This window comes from Zosterops lateralis (genome assembly GCF_965231275.1).
Source record: "Zosterops lateralis genome assembly, chromosome: 4".
Taxonomy (NCBI): domain Eukaryota; kingdom Metazoa; phylum Chordata; class Aves; order Passeriformes; family Zosteropidae; genus Zosterops; species Zosterops lateralis.
In genome coordinates, this window is record NC_139765.1 from 2,670,837 (window position 1) to 2,689,353 (window position 18,517).

Below are 18,517 nucleotides of genomic sequence, written 5' to 3' on the forward strand. Positions count from 1 at the left end.
GGGATCCAGTTCTGCAATGACAGGACCGAGTTGAGGGGACAGCTCTTCCTTCCTTGTTTATTAAACTACCCAGTGAGATAAAGATACATTGGGAACAGATGTGAACCAGAGCTGGAAAACGCTCAGAGTTCAGTGGATGTTCCTCTGTTTCTGTTCCAGCTCAGATCTGAATGAGATACCAGACGTGGGGAAGAAAAATCTCTTCCCTCATTGTCTTCCTTCACTCAAAATTAAATAGAAGTTGGACTGGAAAAAGGTCTTCTGTGTTCCAAGCCTTTCTACAGGAGCAAGATAAACATTTAGGGGGCAGGGGGGCAGTCCTGAGGAGAAATGAGAACTTGATCCTCTCTAAGAAGTGCCAGTTGCAGACTCTCAGGAGCAGATCTCAAAATAGTTGCATTGCAAATCACAGAAAGACCAAAAAAAAAAAAAAAAAAAAAAAAAAAATTAGAAGGCAGATATGGTTTATACTTTACTTCTTAAAAGCAAAGGCTTTAAGCCTTCTCTCACTGCTTGGTTTGCATAATTCAGAGGGATTAGCTTTTCCCATCCTCCTAAGAGAGTAACTGATGTGTATTTCACATCTGGGGAAATGCGTGTGAGTCTCCAGGCCTGGCATTTGTTTCGTGCCTGTGGAATTCACCCTGCATGGGGCTGTCAAATTAAATACCATAACTGGCTTTTCCAAAACAGCAGATAATTTATTGGGCATTAAAATCCCTGTGGCTGTGCAGGCAGCTTGTGCTGGAGTCTCTTATTGGAGAAGAATTCAGTAAATGCTGATCATGGACACAGGGAAAGGTTTCAGAGGCTTGAGGCTCAAGACAGGTCCAGGAATGCTCCAGCTGCTGTTTGTTTTTAGTCTACTCACTGTGTTTCATAATATTGATGAGGTTTTGGGTGGTTTTTTCCTACCTGAAAACCTTAGACTTGAACTGGTACATCAAGGGCCACCTTGCTTTGCCATAAGCAATGGGGTTTTTGGTGGTTGTGGCTGCTGTGGTGCATTTTCTCAATGGTTTTGCCATTTGTGCTGATCAAAAGATGTGCTGATGGGTGTCACCCTGGCACTGGGAATGAGATCCATGAGTGAAGTCCCTCATATGGATGATGGATGGGGGAGGTTCCTTTCCTGCCCTTCCATTTAATGAAAATTTGAGAGAAGGGAAACAATGCTGGGGTCTGATCCCTGATGATCTGGGTGCTGTCAGTCTGAATTCAGCCTCATTCATCCAGCAGAAAATCAGGAGAACCCTCTTTCCCATCCATCACAAAAGTGTGATGTCTTAGATTTCTCCCTCTTGATGAGTTTCACATAATGTTTCACTGCTTAATTAATTTCTGAAAACAGCACTTTGGTATACTTAAAAATATTATTCTTCTTTCACCTGGAGGGAGAGCAATCCCAGCACAAGAAGATATGGGAATCTTATGGGAATTACTGGCTGAATTGAGCCAGTAATTAATTGAATTTAAATGTTCCAATACCTTTGGAATATTTGAGGGAACCTCACTCTTCTTGGTACAGCTGTGTGGGATGTATCTGCCTTAGCTCCCTGATATCCAGACCTGGCTGTGCTCCTTTTTTATTTAGGAAGATGCCACTGATGGTCAACAATAAGAAATTTGGTCCTTTTAACCTGTAACCAGAGCTTTGGACTGCAGTCTGAGCTTTAGATTACCCTTTTTCACCAGAAACCTTGATGGCTGAGGGGCAGAAAATGAAATAGGAGCATGAACAGCTTGAAATCCAATGAAGCCCCATGTTCCTTAAGTCAAAACAGGATGCTGTTTCAGGATTGATTAACAGAGGTCCATCCAGAAGCATTTTAGAAAGACTCACAACTTCAAGTACTGCTAAATAATATTTTCTGGGCTTATAAAAATGTTTCCAGGTGCTGCCAAAATCCAGAGAGTTCTTTCTGCCTGGTCTGGAGGTGGAATTTTTTAATGTCAAGCACTTCCACTGGCTTATTTTTTCATCCTGGATGCTTCTGGTGTGTTTTCTGAAGGTTCTTTTTTTGTGAAAGCCAGTGGCACTTGACTCCTGAAAGGTGAGAGAGAAAATGACACTGCAGCCTTGAGAGCTGACACATGGAGAAGACATATGAACAGGAAAGGAAATTGTGGGAAATTGCTTTTTTGGTGTTTGTTTTATTTTTTTTTTCTTTTGAAGCTGGAAATCCCATTACAGAAGGCAGTTTTGTAGGTTTCAACAACTTCCAAAAGGAGATTTGGGCACAGGGTTTGTTGAGGCTCATGAGAGACAAGACACAGATTTCAGAAGATCATTTAGGGGGTCTCTGAATCCTGTGGGGTTGAGTGGGATTTCACCTTCTGAGCAGCTCTGTGTCTCAAAGTGTCTGCAGAGTGTGGAGCAGATCATGCCACAGGTGTGAGAGAACAGACTCCTCTGGCACAATTCCTGCAGTAAGGAAGGGATGGTGAACTCAGGGCTGTTGTCTTGGCTGCTGTTGTAGAGAACAGCCCAGATCTGCCATGAGAATTGGTCTAGAACACAGCAGATCTGGGCAGAGTTTGCATTAAAAAGCAAAATCAGTGACTTGGTTTATTTTTTCACCCTTCCTTCCAGCCCTTCTGCTGGGGGCTGAGATGATGTTTGATAACCAGCAGAAAAACTACCAAATAAATAACGTATTAACACAATGTTTGCAGCTATTATTAAAAGTTCACAGGGAAAAGATTCAGATTGTTTTCTTAATTTTCAGAGAATATCTTCCAAATGTTTTTTTGTGTTGGCTCTCAGCAATGTACATAAATCTGCTCAGTTGTGCTAATCTAGCACAGTGAAAAACATTGCAACTTTGTCATTAAATCATAGATGAACTTTGCTGTTAGTTTGGCTGGTAGTCAATATGAAATATTGCTGTTTAAAATGAATATTGCATTTTCTCATCTTTTCCCTGGTAGCTTGTGAAATGCTGAGTTTACAGTGATGGGTTTTCTTAAGGGTGAGTTAAGCATTTATAACTTATTTTCCTCTCCACTTTCAATGCATAGAGGAAAAATGACATACAAGATGCTGGCTTTGGTCTTAGTAAGAGTTTATTTCTAATGGAATAAATAAGACCACAACCCTGTGAGTATTTGTTTGTGTTTACCCTTCCATGGACAGGCTTAATGGGGTGGCCAGAGGAGGCACAGCTTCCCCATGAGGTGCTCTGTGGAAGCTTCTGGCTCTGCAGAACCCAGATTTCAACTTTCTGTCCCTTTTGGCTCCATGAGATGCCAAAACAGGGCACAGGGGATGAACAGGGGATGCTCTTCACAGCACAGTGTAGCTCTCACACGTGCAAATGCCTTTGTCCTAACAGACCTTCTGTCCCAGTCTCATTTGGCACGTTTGTGCAGAGATACAAATCAACAGCTTGGGTTTCTTGCAGCAGCAAGGTTTTTATCAGGTGTGTTTAACAGTGATGCCTGAGCAAAGCTGAGAGGGACAGCTCAGTAGCAGCTACTGCCAGGTAGAGGAGAGAGGTATCACCTCATGTTTTATAACACATGGCCAAGTTTAAATTCTCCTCACCTTTGTTTCTTCTCACCATTGAGTAGTTTGTGTCCTGAGAGCCTGTCCTTAAAAATGGGCAAGCTGAGAGTCCACACTTGTGGCCACAGAGCTGTGACAGCTCTGATCCCATCAGAGCTTATTGTTATTTGGTTTGCTCTTTATTTAGGGTTTGCTATTCTGGTATTGTTATTTCTCCCTCTACACTCAGATCACAGAAACATTGTTTAATAGGTTTTTGTTTTAATTGCTGTGTTATCAAAAAGAAAGCAGGGTGACTGTAACTCTCTTCTACATATTTTGTAATGATTAAATATCTACTTACTGTAAACCTGAACAAGTTCAGTTTCTGCACCAAAGTAAATTGAAACTAAAAATTAAATCACCTACAGAATAGTCTGCAAACAGGCCAGCACTCTTCTGCTGGAGAGATTTGTGTTATGGTTTTAATAAAGTGCACTTATAGAATTAAAAACCCACGGGTAACAAACGCAACAAATTTTGCAACAAATGTGCAACCTCAGACTTTATTAATGAACGAGTTACACTGGTGTGTCGTCTTAATTTCTTGCAGATGTATTCATGTTCTTTGAAAGGGCCAGTGGAAATTGTCATAAATCCATTTGCTGTTCACATGAATGAATGAATGCTGGCCCTCATTCTTGCTCAGTGGTATTATGATTGCAATCTGGATTGCCGTGGGGACCCCCCTGTAATTCATCATTGCTTCAGCATTCAAATCCTCTGGTGGAACCAGATATTGGTGTCGACAACATCTGGGGTTTTATATCTCTCATCTTTTTTTTTTTTTTTTTCCTACCTCCTTCCTTCTGTTTAATCAAGAGAATGGGAAGGGGAAATTGCTGCCACTGTTAATATCTTGGAGATACTGAGGGGTTGCTGGGGGTTTGGGGCATGGTTACACCTGAGAGGGAGGGGACACAGGTCTGGCCAAGGAGGTGAGGCTGAGGAGCAGCTGCTTTCAGCTCACTGAAAGGCCTGGAGGGGCAGGAGGGCACTTTTCCATCTTCTATCCTGAATCCAAGCAGTAGCTTTGACAGGGGATGCCCTTTCACAGAAGAGTGTCTTGGCAAGCACATTCCCTGTTTCCTTCATTGGGGCCATTTCATGTTCTGTGAAACAGTACCAAGGGGAGACATAGGTTGATGTGGATTTTAAATAGAAATCTTTATGCCTGACCAGATCCTGACTCCTTTCCTGTTTGTCTGCAAATATATTATGACAACTGCTTATTGTGCTAAGGGATATTTTACAACCTTTGTCTTTCCCCATCTATCCAAATCCACCAGTTGTCTTCCAGGGCTGGGAGTGTGTTGTGGTAGGGAGCCAACCTTTGTGCACCCAAGCACTCTGCAGCTGGAATTCACGTCACTGGCATGGTGACACTTGTAAAAATCCTGAAGGAAAAGGAGTAAGTACAATTTTCAGTCATGAAAATTATAATCTGCTGTCCATGAACCTTGCAAACTCAAATCTGATTCACCTACCCAGGCCTGGTGGGGACTTAATTACTTCTTCTCTCCCATATGTGCTTGGAGTATGTAATTTTGTGTATTCAAGTGTATTTTCCTTCTCTTTGGTGCTGCTTTAGGGAATGATACACTGGGATTTTATATTGCCACTTTTCTCTACAACATTTGGCTGCAAGTTCTAAAAGGAAAAAAAAAAATTAAATACCCAACATGTTGGTGTCATCTAAATACTTTTTTAGAGATATCCCTGAATTCATTATTATAATAATTATTATAAGGTGATCAAGGATTTTAGGAGCCTCAAACTCCTCTCTGTTCAGGGCACAGCTGCTGAAGGTAATCAGCTCTTCCAGGATTAGGGAAAAGTTGTAGCTGGTAACAGATGCTGAGCATTTCTGTGACTGCAGGACACGAGGTGATGGCGCTGCTGGATTATCCATCCTCATCTGGAAATCATTATTGCTAATTAGTCTGGCTTGTGGGGACTAATTGCTGTTATCATATTCCTTGTTGAAGTTTCTGGGAACTGGTTTCTGAAACTTTGAGTGTAAAGTTTCAGGCATCAGCAAAGACCTTTAGGCACCATTTGTAAATGAGAGATTAATAAAAACCAACATAGAAGTTTGTTAGGACAGAATGAGAGAAGCAGAGATGCTCTCCAATGAAAGGGAAGAAAATACTAAAAAATTAATGTTACAAACCCAATTTTCCCAGCATATTATGCTGTTAGGTGGAGAAACTCTGAAAGTACCTATTTTAAAAAGCAACTAAAAGTAATGCCAGATTTTCAGAATCTTTTAAGCACATGTTAAATTCCTATGGACTCCCTGCTCCATGGATGGCAGAGCGTGAAGGATTCAATAAAAAACAGTAATTAAAACCACAGAAAAAAAAAAAAAAAAGAAACCAACCCTAAGATTAAGTCTGTGGTTCTTCACCCAGGGTTCCCATCTTCATATAAACATAAATCCCATGGAAAACAGTGTAACATTTTTATGGAGATTAACTAAATGAGAAGTCACCAGTTTATTTAAACTGTTCATTATTTCAGTATCCATTGATGGTAAGATTGCAGGAACACAATGAAGTGTACTCCTTAAAAAACACTCTTCTCCAATGCCTGTGCCATACCTTTAATTAGTGTGGCATCATCCATAATAAAATGTATTTTAAAAATTCATTAAATGTTTTGAGATGTAGTTGGAAAAAAAAGAGTAAAAGAATAAATGTTTCATTTTGAAGCACTTAGAGGTAATACTTAAAATGAGTTGAATTTATTTTCTGTTCCGACTTCAGTTAGAAATATAAACTCTGCAGGAAACTTGTAATTTAGAACAATATCATTTAGCTGCAATATTCTTGCATGGTTGAAGAACATGTTGTCCAATGGTACATTGTTTTTTTCATTTGTCACTTGAATGTTCTGTCTCAGGAATGAAATAGCACTTTTTTCTCCAGTCACAGGAGATTGCACTTCAGCTTCTTAATGCATACAGATGCAGAGCAAATGAGCCCTGGGAAATAATCTATCAAATGAAATAGCTTAGTTAGAAGAATTTTGTAATATTTTGGCTGCTGTGGATGAAATTTATTCTAAACTGTGAAATCTTAAACAAAAAAAGACCAGTACCTGTTCCACAGTCAGGATGATTTCTGTGATAATGATTTCTGTGATATATATTTCTGTAAAATATTCTATTTCCATCTAGTAAAGGACAGAGCGTATCTGAAGAATATCCTTGCAGAAAATGATGAAATATTAAGGCTTTTCTGTTGTTTTCCAGATTGAAACACCAAAACAACAGCTCCCTGCTGACCTTGAGACAGAGCAAAGAGATGCACAAGGCATAGAAGAGCACAAGCCTTTTTTGATGAATGAAGCAGAGATGGTTTAGATATTACTACTAACAAAAGTTTACCAGTTGCAAACACAAAAATCTTGGTAAAAAAGAGTCAAAAGGTATTTGCATTCTAATTTTTTGATGTTTATTTAGGAAGTCTTTGGGAGATCATGATACCAATGAAGGATACTTGAGTGCATTTTCTGAGCTCTCTGTTGCTCTTGAGAACACCAGCTCTTGCCTAAAATTACTGTTAATTGGATCACTATTCATCTCTTGAGTGGTTTGATTAATGGATGTGGAACTTGACATCTCTGCTGTTCAGAGAAGGGCCATTCAGTGTTTTGTAAATACTGTAAATTCCATGTTGGAGGTTTCCATCAGCCAGACAAACTGGGGGGCCCATCCTGCCCATGGGGTGGGTGGGTGTGTCTGTGCCCAGGCTGGTTTGTGTTGTTTTCTCTCTTGATTCAGCCAGAAAACAGGCTGAGAGACCAGCCTGGGTACAGGATAATAATGTGGAGAGTGTTTGTAGCTGGTGTCCCCATGCTGGGTGTGATTGCTCACTGTGTCCTGTTCAGAGCAGCCAGGAGTAAATAATAATATTTATTTAATATTTCATTCACCTTCAGCCATTTAATGCACATCTACTCCAAGCTACTGATCTGATTTTCTGCAGTCCATAGAGTTACCTTTAGCTTCACCTTCTCTGTCTCTCAAGGCTCCAGGGTTTCAGTCAAATCTAACAATTTGCTGCTGGTATAATCTACTTCTCACCCAGCTGGAGACTGGTCACAGGTATCCTACCTCTGCCTAGAGTTAAAGTCACTTATTTTGGTGACATGCATTGAGTTTAACACACTCCTCCTTTTTTTTTCTTTTTTTTTTTTCTTTTTTTTTTTTTTCTTTTTTTTTTTTTTCTTTTTTTTTTTTTTTTTCTTTTTTCCCATTGGCTGCAAGGTGATTTTAGTTAAGTAGCTCAGATGGAGCCATTTACTATTGGTCAAATAAGTCCTATTTGAAGGTTTTGTTCTCAGGGTCCATTTTTATTTCCCAAGAAGTGACTGTCCTGCAGCTGGAGGTGTGGGACTCCCTTCCAGGAGTTCAAAATTTAGCATTCCTATTCTCTGTGATGTAACCTACCAGGAAAATCCGTGGCTTTCATTTTTGTTTATACAGGAGATGAGAAATCTGTTAAAATTACACATATTATGGTACAATCTTGTCTGCAGTTTTGCTCCATGGATAATATTTTGCTCTCCAGACCACAACAGAAGCATTCTAAAAAGCTCAATCCGTGTCACTCCTAAGAGTTTTTCACTGAACAAACTTTGTCTCAACTTCTGGTTTTGCCTTCCTCCCACTTTTACAACCAAGGCCTTTTACAGCCGCTTTAATTGTGAGCTGTGGTCTGTCTGCCTTTATTACAAGATCTGAGGCAATCACCATCATCACCTGCAGCTGAATAAAGGGTTTGATTGCACTTTCTCTCCAGCCTGAATGGGGCAGACAGGGGCTTTAGGGTCCACTGTTGTCCTCAGAGCTGAACTCCACTGTTTTCCCCCTGACAACCACAAACCCTTTCACCAAAATGACCATCCCCTGAGGCACACAGCTATTTAACACGGGGCTCAGGGGGGCATCCCTTAAAAGAAATTTGCATTACTAGGCTGACTTTCGAATAAAACAAAGATAAAATCCCCCTTCTAGGTTTTCTGGGGATGGCATGGTGAGAGGAACGTGTTTTATGCCTTTTTTTTTTTAAAGCAAGGCAGTGTGTGCATTCCATGGCCCTGTGCCATCTGCATCATTAAACCACCTTCTTCCATGATTCATATAAATCTTACAAGCACCAAAACTCTGCTGACTCTCCAGCCAAACTAAAAATATCCCAGTGTAAAACTGTTTGCCTCCAAGAGAGAAAGCAATTTATTCTTTACAACCCTTCTACTGCCTTAAAACTCTGATTAAGTTACTGGTTACCAGCAGTACCAAGAAATTTTAAGCTATTAATTGCTTGCAATCTTCTTCTGGATGATAATTAGAGAAACCTGGTGTAGGTGATGCTTTGAGCTATTAAAATGCTCATAGATTACTGTTGTGGAAGAAACATAGTGAGCTCTTAAGATTAGACTGTTTATGCATTGAAATTTCCCAGATGGGGTGCAAATTTACCTTTCATTTGTACCAAGTGTTGAACACCCATCCTGTGTTTTGAAATATTTTCCTGATTTTGTTCTTTTTAGACGTGCTGAATTGGAAGGTTGTGTTGAATGATCAAAAATCTGCAGAGCTAAACTCCCACTAGCAACAGGTCTGTTCATTAAATCCTGATTTCTGTGTGTTCCAGCCTGAAAAGACACATTTTAACCACCCTGTAAACTACCAAAAACTGGGGGTCTGGTTTCATAATTTTGGAGGGCTTTTATTTAAGGAAAGGAATTATTGCCTTTGCCTGTTAAAACTCATCACTCCCTTAGGTGTCTTCCCACTCCTGTGCCAGGTAAGGAGATGCTGACTTGTGGAAACATTTATTAATAGCTACATCAGCCTCAAATTGTTGTTACACACGAGCTCTGAATTTATTGGAAAAGGTTCATTCAGTGCTTTGTAAGGCTTTGAAATGTGACAGCCAGCCAGTTTCTGGCACGGGGAGGAAACTTCTAGAAAAGCACCTTACCAAAAATCTTGGAATAGTTTTATTTAATATATAGAAGAAGCAGAACAAGAACAAAAAAACCCACCCCAAAAATAGACCATTACTGGGTTCTTTGTGATGTGTTGGGTCTCAAACTGCTGAGACAGCAGAATGAGATTGGAGCCCTGTAGCCAAATTATAATAAGAAATGTTTTATCTCTGGATATAATTAATGTTTTATTATAGAATATAGAATATTCATGTATAATTATATAGTTATATATAATATTATTATATAATTATGTATAATATAATAATATATCATTATATAATATTTAATATATATTATATTTATAATGAATATATATGAATGCTTTATTTAGGACAGTGACACTGTCTGAGTGAGCGTTTCCAAATAGAAGGCTTCAGGGGCCAGTTGTTGGGTGGATTATCTGCAACATTGTCCTTCAGGGTGAGGCTTGGTGGAAAAAAGGCTGAGTTTCCAGGGGGAAAATAATAGTTTGCATCATATAATTAATGTATCACTGAGAATACACCTAGTAAAGGTGAATTATGGAGGCTTTTGGATGGATTAAATCTGGAATTTTGTATTGTGTACATTCTGCTTGTAGTTTTTTGTTTGGTTTTTTTTTTTTTTTTTTTTTTAATGTAAAGTACTGAAAGACCTCACAAGATGGATATTTGATCTGAAGCAGTATGGAAGAGACAAATATTGAAATACTTTATAATTAGAGAGATAATTCAGGTAGTTTTGGGAGCTGCAGCTGCTGTGAAAGGCAGTAGCTTTCCTTGCAGGAATTACATGTACAACAGCATTCTGTACCATTCACCCATAGGAAGGGACATAAATAGATTTTTAATTAGGGTAATTCAAACGACATTAATAGAATTTCAGATTTCTAAATATTATTTTTCTTTAATCCCTTCTTTACTTTCTGTTTAAATTGGGCTACACCCAGATTCCAGAACCTGGGAATAGTCTTTAGGTCCAGATGTATTTTGACTGACAAGTATTTTGATGACAGAGCAGATTTTTGCTCATCAACGTGCAATAAAATGGTGTCAAATATTTTAACACAAGCCAAGGTGAGAGCCCAGTGTGCCACACAGTCAAAACCAGCCTTGCTTTCCACCAAAAGACACCTGGGAACAACACTGAGGGTATCTCCTCTTACCTCCACCCAGGAATATAAATGTAGGCAGCTTATCTGAGCCCTGGCTTGTGCTGGCAATAGAACTGATCAAATTATTCAGGATACCACTGATGTGCCATGAGATGCTCTCAAGATATTCCCATCCCCTGACCAGCCCAGCTTGCTTTTCTTGCTGAAGGCAGCCTGGCTGCAGGTCTGAGTTAAATCATACCCTGAAGGAACAGCTCACACAAGATTGTATTAATATTGACAATAAAGAACTACCAGGCATCCTGTCATTGATTTTCCACCAAAGCAGATTTTGGTTTGAGGGATCATGTGTAACAGTCCTTAATTATATTAGATTTAGCCAGAAGCATTCTTTCCTCACAGAAATATGTGCCTAGATACATTTGCTCAATTGCCACCTGGACTTTTGTTGGGATGGTCAAATAATAATTCTTTGAAAAAGAGCAACTAAGAGCTCAAAATATTGAAAAAAATCCAGGATTCATTAGCTGTTTACTACATTAGAAGAAGCTTTGTATCTTTAATAAAAACCCCAAATATTGAAAAATCTAGCACTTTTATTGAGATGAAAGTAGGAACAATCTGCTTAGAGTGATTTGCCTCAAAGTGAGCTTGAGCTGGTGTTGTTGTTTACTAGATTAGACAAGATGCATTTCAGTCCATAAACAAAAAATGGAGCTTTTGCCAGATGATTCATTTTCCCCAAATCATGACTGACTTTCAAAGGATTTGCTTTGCTTCTTATGTAGTTTTTCTGCTGCACAGCCTGTCTGGGATGAGCTTTGCCACGAGATGGGATTGCTTTCTAGTTCTCTCTTTACCTGCAAAAATTACTGTGAGCTGAAAATGCACTCCCATGCTGAAGTTTAGGCTGAGCTTTCATCAGAGCTATGGAGAGAAACTCCATGGAAGTCGAGGGATTGCATCTCTCCTTCTGCATCCTTTTGGCAAGGCAGGGACAGAGCAGATTTTGCCCATCAATTTGCAATAAAAGTGTGTCAAGTGTAGCTCCCTGTGGAAATGATAAGATATTATGCAGAAAATTTTGTCAAATTATTTTAAACTGAAAAAACCATGGTGGAATTGAATGAGTCCTGAAGTCCAGAGCAATGTGAAGGGCTCACTTTGATATGTTTTGAAATCAATTAGAACAAAGGAAACCAAAATTTTCCACCACCTCACCCACAAAAATGAGGATTTATTCCCTGGCATGCCACAGATTTCTGCCTCAGCCATTTTTGCCTAAAAAATGTTGTTAGTTTGTTTTTTAAACTTGCTACAATCATCACCCTTAAACATGCAGCCCTCCAAACCTTATTGGAATAATGGATTTTAATTCCCTTTGCTCTCTGCCTTGTTTAGCCCCTCTTGGTTTTACTTGTTATCACGGAGAGCTTGTGATTATCTCATTGGCAAAGTCCCTGTGCTTATTTCATCCTTATCACAAAGAGGAGGAAAATTATACTTTGCTACAGTTTTATGCAACTGTACAGTGGGGAAGAGCTTTTTCTTTTTTTTTCCTAGTGACCAGCTGCCTGAAAGCAGCAGTGCATAAACACATCCATTCACCCAGATAATCATTTCCCCAGATCTGATTTAAGACACTCCATTGAAGTTATTATGTTCATGTAAAAGAGAAACAATATATGAGTGAGCCAGGCTTGAGGCCTTGATTCTCCTCCAAAAGATGAAAACAAATGAAGAAATTCTGAGAACAAAACAATGGGTAAAAAAAAAAAAAAATCCTGGAACTGAACCATTTCTGCAGGGAGATTTAGGACTTAATCCTGGGAAGAAAAACCTGCTCTGGCCCTGATCCAAAACAGTACTCAAGTCTTAACTCTAACTCCATCAGCAGCTTCACTGAAGCCTCATGTCTGCCCAAGTGCTTTGTAGACTGGGGCAGAATATCAGTAATTTGCAAGGCTAAGCCCTCAAAGAAATGATCTTGGTCAAGTGATAAGGGCTGGTAAAAAGCTGAGCTTGTAAGAGATAGAAGGGGCTGGCTGTGCCCATGACAATGTTGTAAAGTCGAGTAAGGATTAGTAGGGAAGTTGGAGCAAAACCCACTAAAAGAAGTAGCTTTCCCAGTATTTAAGCATTTTCAACTTGTTTTCCAGTAAAATAATTTCTAAATAGGATTATTTAGAATATTTAGGATTAGGAATTACTTAGGATTAATTATTTCATTATTATGAAATAATGCAATGTTTTTGAGAACTGATTTTGTTGTTGCTGTTGGGCAAAGTTTTTTATTATCATTTTCTTTTCCCCCTCAAAATTGTTAAGTCAGAATTGAGAATCAGAATTCAGGCACGTTAGAATGCCTCCACCTTTGTTCTCTGGGTGTTGCTTGGCTTTCTTCTCCAATAAATACCTCTGCTGTTCATCTGGTGATTTGATACCACTCCTGGTTTTTTCACAGTTCGGTGGTACACGTGTATAAATTACGTAATATAATATATTTAATATATTTGTTTGTAATATATTCCTATTATTTGCTATCAGCATATTAAAGCAGCCTATACCACTCCCCTTTTTTTTTGCAGCTTGCTGCTCCTTAAACCAAAATCTTTCCTGAACCATCTAAAATAATGTTTGTCCCACGCTTCCCACTATTTCCAGGTAGATAAAAGAACATTATTTCAGCTGTGGGGGGAAAAGAGGCAACATCTGAATGGTGAATTTCTTTTCATAAGGCAAGAATGCCTGTGGCAACATCAGTGGAGATGGAAATAGATTGTAGATCACTGCTTGGCACTGGATGTGGGTTAGCTGAGAGCACTGAAGCAGCCCAGGAGTGACACTGAGGACCTGGATTTGCAAGTGGGTGGCCAGATCTGCCTGTGGTGTGTCCTCTCTCCAAGGCCAGGCTGTGTTTCAGCCAAGTTTCAGCTCAATGTCCCCTCCCCAGCCCTGGGACAGAGGCTCCTGAGCTGCACAGTGACCCTGAGCTGGGCTCTGTGCTTTAAAGTCCTGCAGGGCCAGTTATGTCTGGAATTCACTGTAGGGACGTCGTGTTTTGGGTTCTGCGTGTTCCTTTTCAAACTAAATATGATAAAAAGTTACTTTATAAGGAGTGATTTGTGCAAATAACCCAGGAATCCATAGCTCATGTGTGGGTCAGAGTTCAGCTTCAATTTTGAGCTCACACTTGCTGGCTTAGAACTCCTTACACTCCCCCCAAGATTTGCATTAGTATCCAATGCTTGTTTGTTGGTTTTTTTCCTTGAATCTTTGGATCTGGGACTGTGGTTTGTACCATCTGAGCAAGAATATTCCCATCCAGACACAGAGTTTAAATGTAGATTTAATCTGAGCTGTCTGTAGTTATGAACAAAAGTAGAGGAAGAGAAATGCAAAGTAAAGAAAGTGACTGAATTTCTCAGTGTTTGTGTTCAGTTTCACTTGTATTTGGACAGAGATTTGAAATAATTTTCAAATTATTTAAACAGCCTGTCTCCTTATGTCTTAATTTAAACTGCACCTCTTTCTAATTGTAAGATATTTTTTAAAAGTGCTGCTATAAACCAATTATAACTCACTGATGTGATGCAGGAGTTCCTGATTCAGAACCTACGGTTTATTTTGCCATTTCCACTGGATGATTTACTGGCTAATCATTTAGATGGTTAAGAAGAAGACAGGAATGAAAGTGACTGCAGATGGTCCCCAAGCTGCTGGAGTGCCACATCCAGATTTCCCAGAGGCTGTTTGAGTTTCTCATTATGCAAAGCAAGGCTTGCCCCAGAATTAACTTTTACTGCAAACCCCCCACCAAGGCTTTGACCACCCAAATCCATACAGAAGAAAATTTCTGCAGTATCCTGCCTCATTTTCCTTCATGCCAGACTTCATTATATGTGGTAAATAAGCATTAGATAGCCAAAAAAAGCTAAAAAAAGTCATTTTGCCTGCCACCTCACCTGGGAATCCTCCAACCTTAACATGGAAGATGTGCTCTTGGAGTTCAACCAAGTGGTCCTTCTACATTGGCTTGTCATTAAGAAAATGCAGCTCATGCCTTTTCCCACTGAGTAAATGGTTCTAATTATCTGAAACATTTCTATTTTTTTCCCAGCATTTAATCACTGGCTTCCAAAAAAGCCCGGACTTGGAACAGAGTTTTGAAACTCTGCATGACCACAAGAGTTTAGTCTTATCTGACTTGATCTTGCCCACCTCAGGGATAATTTTCAGCTATTTGATCTTTTGAATAAAATACATCCAAGGTGACTGACCTCTAGTCCCACTCTAGCTCACACAAAATATTCCAGGGTTTCTTTAGTTCAACTGAGCAATAATATTTTCTAAAAGTAGCCCCAGTGAAACTTGTGGGGCTGCCTACTTGTTTAGGAAAGTCATGTTTACTGTGTGAAAGTACCAAAGTTGAACTTCTGACAATGCTGCTTTCTAGGTGTGAAATTGCTACTCACTCTGCACAAATCACAAAAAAAAAAAAAAAAAAAAAAAAAAAAGAAAGGTGTTATCTCAGGGAGTAATCTGGTTTGGTGGTTGGGTTTGGGTTTTGGTTGGTTTTTGTGGGGGTTTTTTTGGGAGGTGTTTTTTTGTGTGTGTGTTTTTGGGGGCTTTTTGTGGATTTTGGTTTTTGGTGGGTTTTGTTTGTTTGTTTGTTTTTGGTGTTTGGAAGTTTTTTTGGTGGATTTTTGGGGGGGGATTGGGAGGTTTTTTTGTTGGGTTTTTTTATTATTATTATTTGGTTTGGGGGTTTTTGGAGGGTTTGTTTTTATTCCCTTCTGCTGTTAACTGAATGACTTAATAATTGGAGAAAGTGAACTCGGATGGACTTATAAATATAAAAGTGTAATTAGGGGTTTAATCCACGCCCAGATCAGAGAAACTGTGTAAAACCAGTGAGAGGGAGCTGTGCAGTCCCATGTGCTCCTTTAGTCTGGTGCTGATAGTGCCTCCTTGGCTGGGACCGTGTGACCTTTTAAAGACCTGCAATGGAAAGAGGAAGAAATGTCTCCTGACTGGAAAAGCCCAGTTTACCCTCTCAGCCTGTGATAAATTAACTGCTTTGCTAAAGTGACACTTTACCCTGCTTGGATGCCAGCAAAGGCAAAAAAAAAAAAAAAAAAAAAAAGTGAGCCTGCCTGGCATAAAGCATGGAAGTAAAGCACATGCCTCTGCTCACTAAATCCACAGAAAAGCAGGATTTGGAATATATGTAGGAATGTATTGGATGCAGCATCAAAGCCTGGTCTTGATCACCATCATCCATTCACAATCTTGCAGAGTGCAGTAATGCATATTTCCTTGCTTATTCTTAGATTTGTAGCTTGACCCGTGAGAATTGTTTTAACTCTTGCTGGGGTGGGGAGGGGAGCAGACAGGGCTGCACTCCAGCTTTGATATATGAGCTGATTAGAGCTTCTGGCAGCCTCCAGGACAGGCTTTCTCAGCAGCAAGTTCTCCAGAGGGTTTCTTAGGGTGGGATTACTGTTAAGGTTTTTTTTTCTTTTCCTTGATCATAGTCCTGCTGCTGTGTAAAGTGTGTGAAACAAAAGTTCAAATGTTGGCATATTGTCCTGTGGGATAGCAGGACTCACAGTAGATAATTTCCATATCTGAAATAAGCTACACAATGATGGTTTTTTCAGCTGCTGCACCCAGCTGAAGCATAATCAGTTATCAGTTGTTTCTAGTCTAGTTATTAATGCTTCTGTATTGCTTTTCCCATGCTCATGCAAGTAATTGTAAAAAGAAAAAAAAATCATGGAAGTTATGTGATTGCTTTTCTATAAAAAGAGTATTAAGAATTGAGGAATCAGGAATTCCTGCTCCCTCAGATGCCTGAATTAGAAGCACAGTCATTTTTCAGCTCTGACACAGTCTTTCTACAAAGTTTAACAACTGAATTTCCTCCAAAAATGCTGATTGTCTCCAATGGAAAAAGAAGAATCCTCCTGTGGCTAGGTTCTTAAATTCAGCACTTATTTTTTGATGGATTTAGTTATTCCCCTTGCAACTGCTGGTACCTTCTAGGGCCTCTGTTCCTCCAGAGCTTTGAAATCTGTGATAGAAACAGAACTACTTTCTTTTTCTTTCTCACTCTGTTTGAAACTGGATATGGACCTAACTGTGGTACTCTGGTATACTGGGAGACCATGAAGAAAGAGTGTGTTTCAGGCAATTTAAAATAAATTCAAAAAAGCAAAATACAGGAGCTGCAGCCTTTTACCAGCCCCACAACATGTGCAGGATAATTGAGCAATACAGACTGGTGATCTTCACTACACGTGTAATATTAGATTTAAGGGAATTTTAAAAGGAACCGAGAGATTTTTAAAATAACCTTTTGCTCCCTGCAGTAGTTAATCACCAGCTGTGAGTGCTGGTTTCTCTCTAGTGCTTGTACTGAAGAAGGGGAGAATTTCTTTCTCTCACCTAGCTGAGTAAGGGAGCTGGGATCTGAGATTTGTGGGATCCTTGTGGCTTCCAGAGGAGATGCTACTGATGCCTTGGGAAGGCTGACCTGGAACAGAGACTGGACAGAGCTGGAGAATAAAGTAGGGATTTATTGAAAGGCCTCCAGGATCCACCTGGGGCAGGACAGGGTCTGACCAGGGCTACACCCAAGGTGGACCCAAAATGGTCACGAAATGGAAGAATGGTCACAAACTCTTATATTTTTATAAGTTTTGGTCCATTTCCATCTTGGGGTTTAATTGTCCCGTTCCAGCTGCAGGTTGTGAGGTCCCGTCCTTCTTGTTCCTCCCTCCAGCCCAGCCTTGTTTGTGCTTTTGGGGCTGAAAGTTGTCCTTGGTGTGCAGCAGGAAAAGGGTTTGTTTTGTGTCCCTGCTGTGTGCAGAGCTGAGTGACACTGACTGTGAGCTCAGAGCTGCTCCCCTGGGCACCACAGAGCCTGAGATACATGGAAGCTCAAACTCAAGGCATCACTACAGCTGGGCAAAAGCTCCTTTCCACCTCCTGTCTTTATATTCCTCATTACTGATGGAAGATCAGGCACAAGTATCAACAAACCAGAAGTGAATTCAACAGAATGCACCTTATGGTGAGTGCCCCAGGGTGGGATGAGAATAAACGAGGAGCGATGCGTGACATCGAAAATACGAAAAGACAACTGTGAAGCAATCCTTAAAACAGATCCAACATTGCCACCTGCGGGTGGATTCTGCGAGGAGCTGGAGAAAACCCGGCAGCGCTTCCCGGTGGGAATGTGGGAATGGAGCCTTTGGGAAAGGCATTGCCCAGCCCAGGGGAGGGATTCTGTTCTTCAAACTGTGGAAGGCTGATGATTGAAACACTCTTCCCCTTGTAAAACACCACTTTCACTGGCTTAAGAGATGGGAATCATTAATTACAGAGTTGTGGAATCGTTGAACCAATTAGGCTGGAAAAGACCTTTAAGGTCATTGACTCCAATCACTGGCCCAGCACTGTCAAGCCCATCACTGAGCCATGTCCCCAAGTGCCACATCTAAAATATATTCTAATTTAGATTAAGTTGCTTCCAAACCAACAAAAGTTAAGGGAGAAGACAAATCAGAGTAAGAATGGTTACATTCCTAGAATGAGTAAGTCCACTTTATTGAAGGTAAATGAAATTGCATCTTATCATACAGCAGGAAAATGCCTTTCTGTGGGCAAATTCATAAGCAGGGTCTTGGCACAGATTTGCCTGCAGAGGAAACCAAAGTAGATCTTTTGTTAGAGACTGTGAGGTGCTCAGCATCTGAATTCTCATGGATTTCCTTGATCAGAGCTTTCACAACAGAAATAAAATATGAGCATTTGTGTAAAGCAGAGCACTACTTTCTGTGCCCTGAGAACAGTGCTGCATTTGTTAC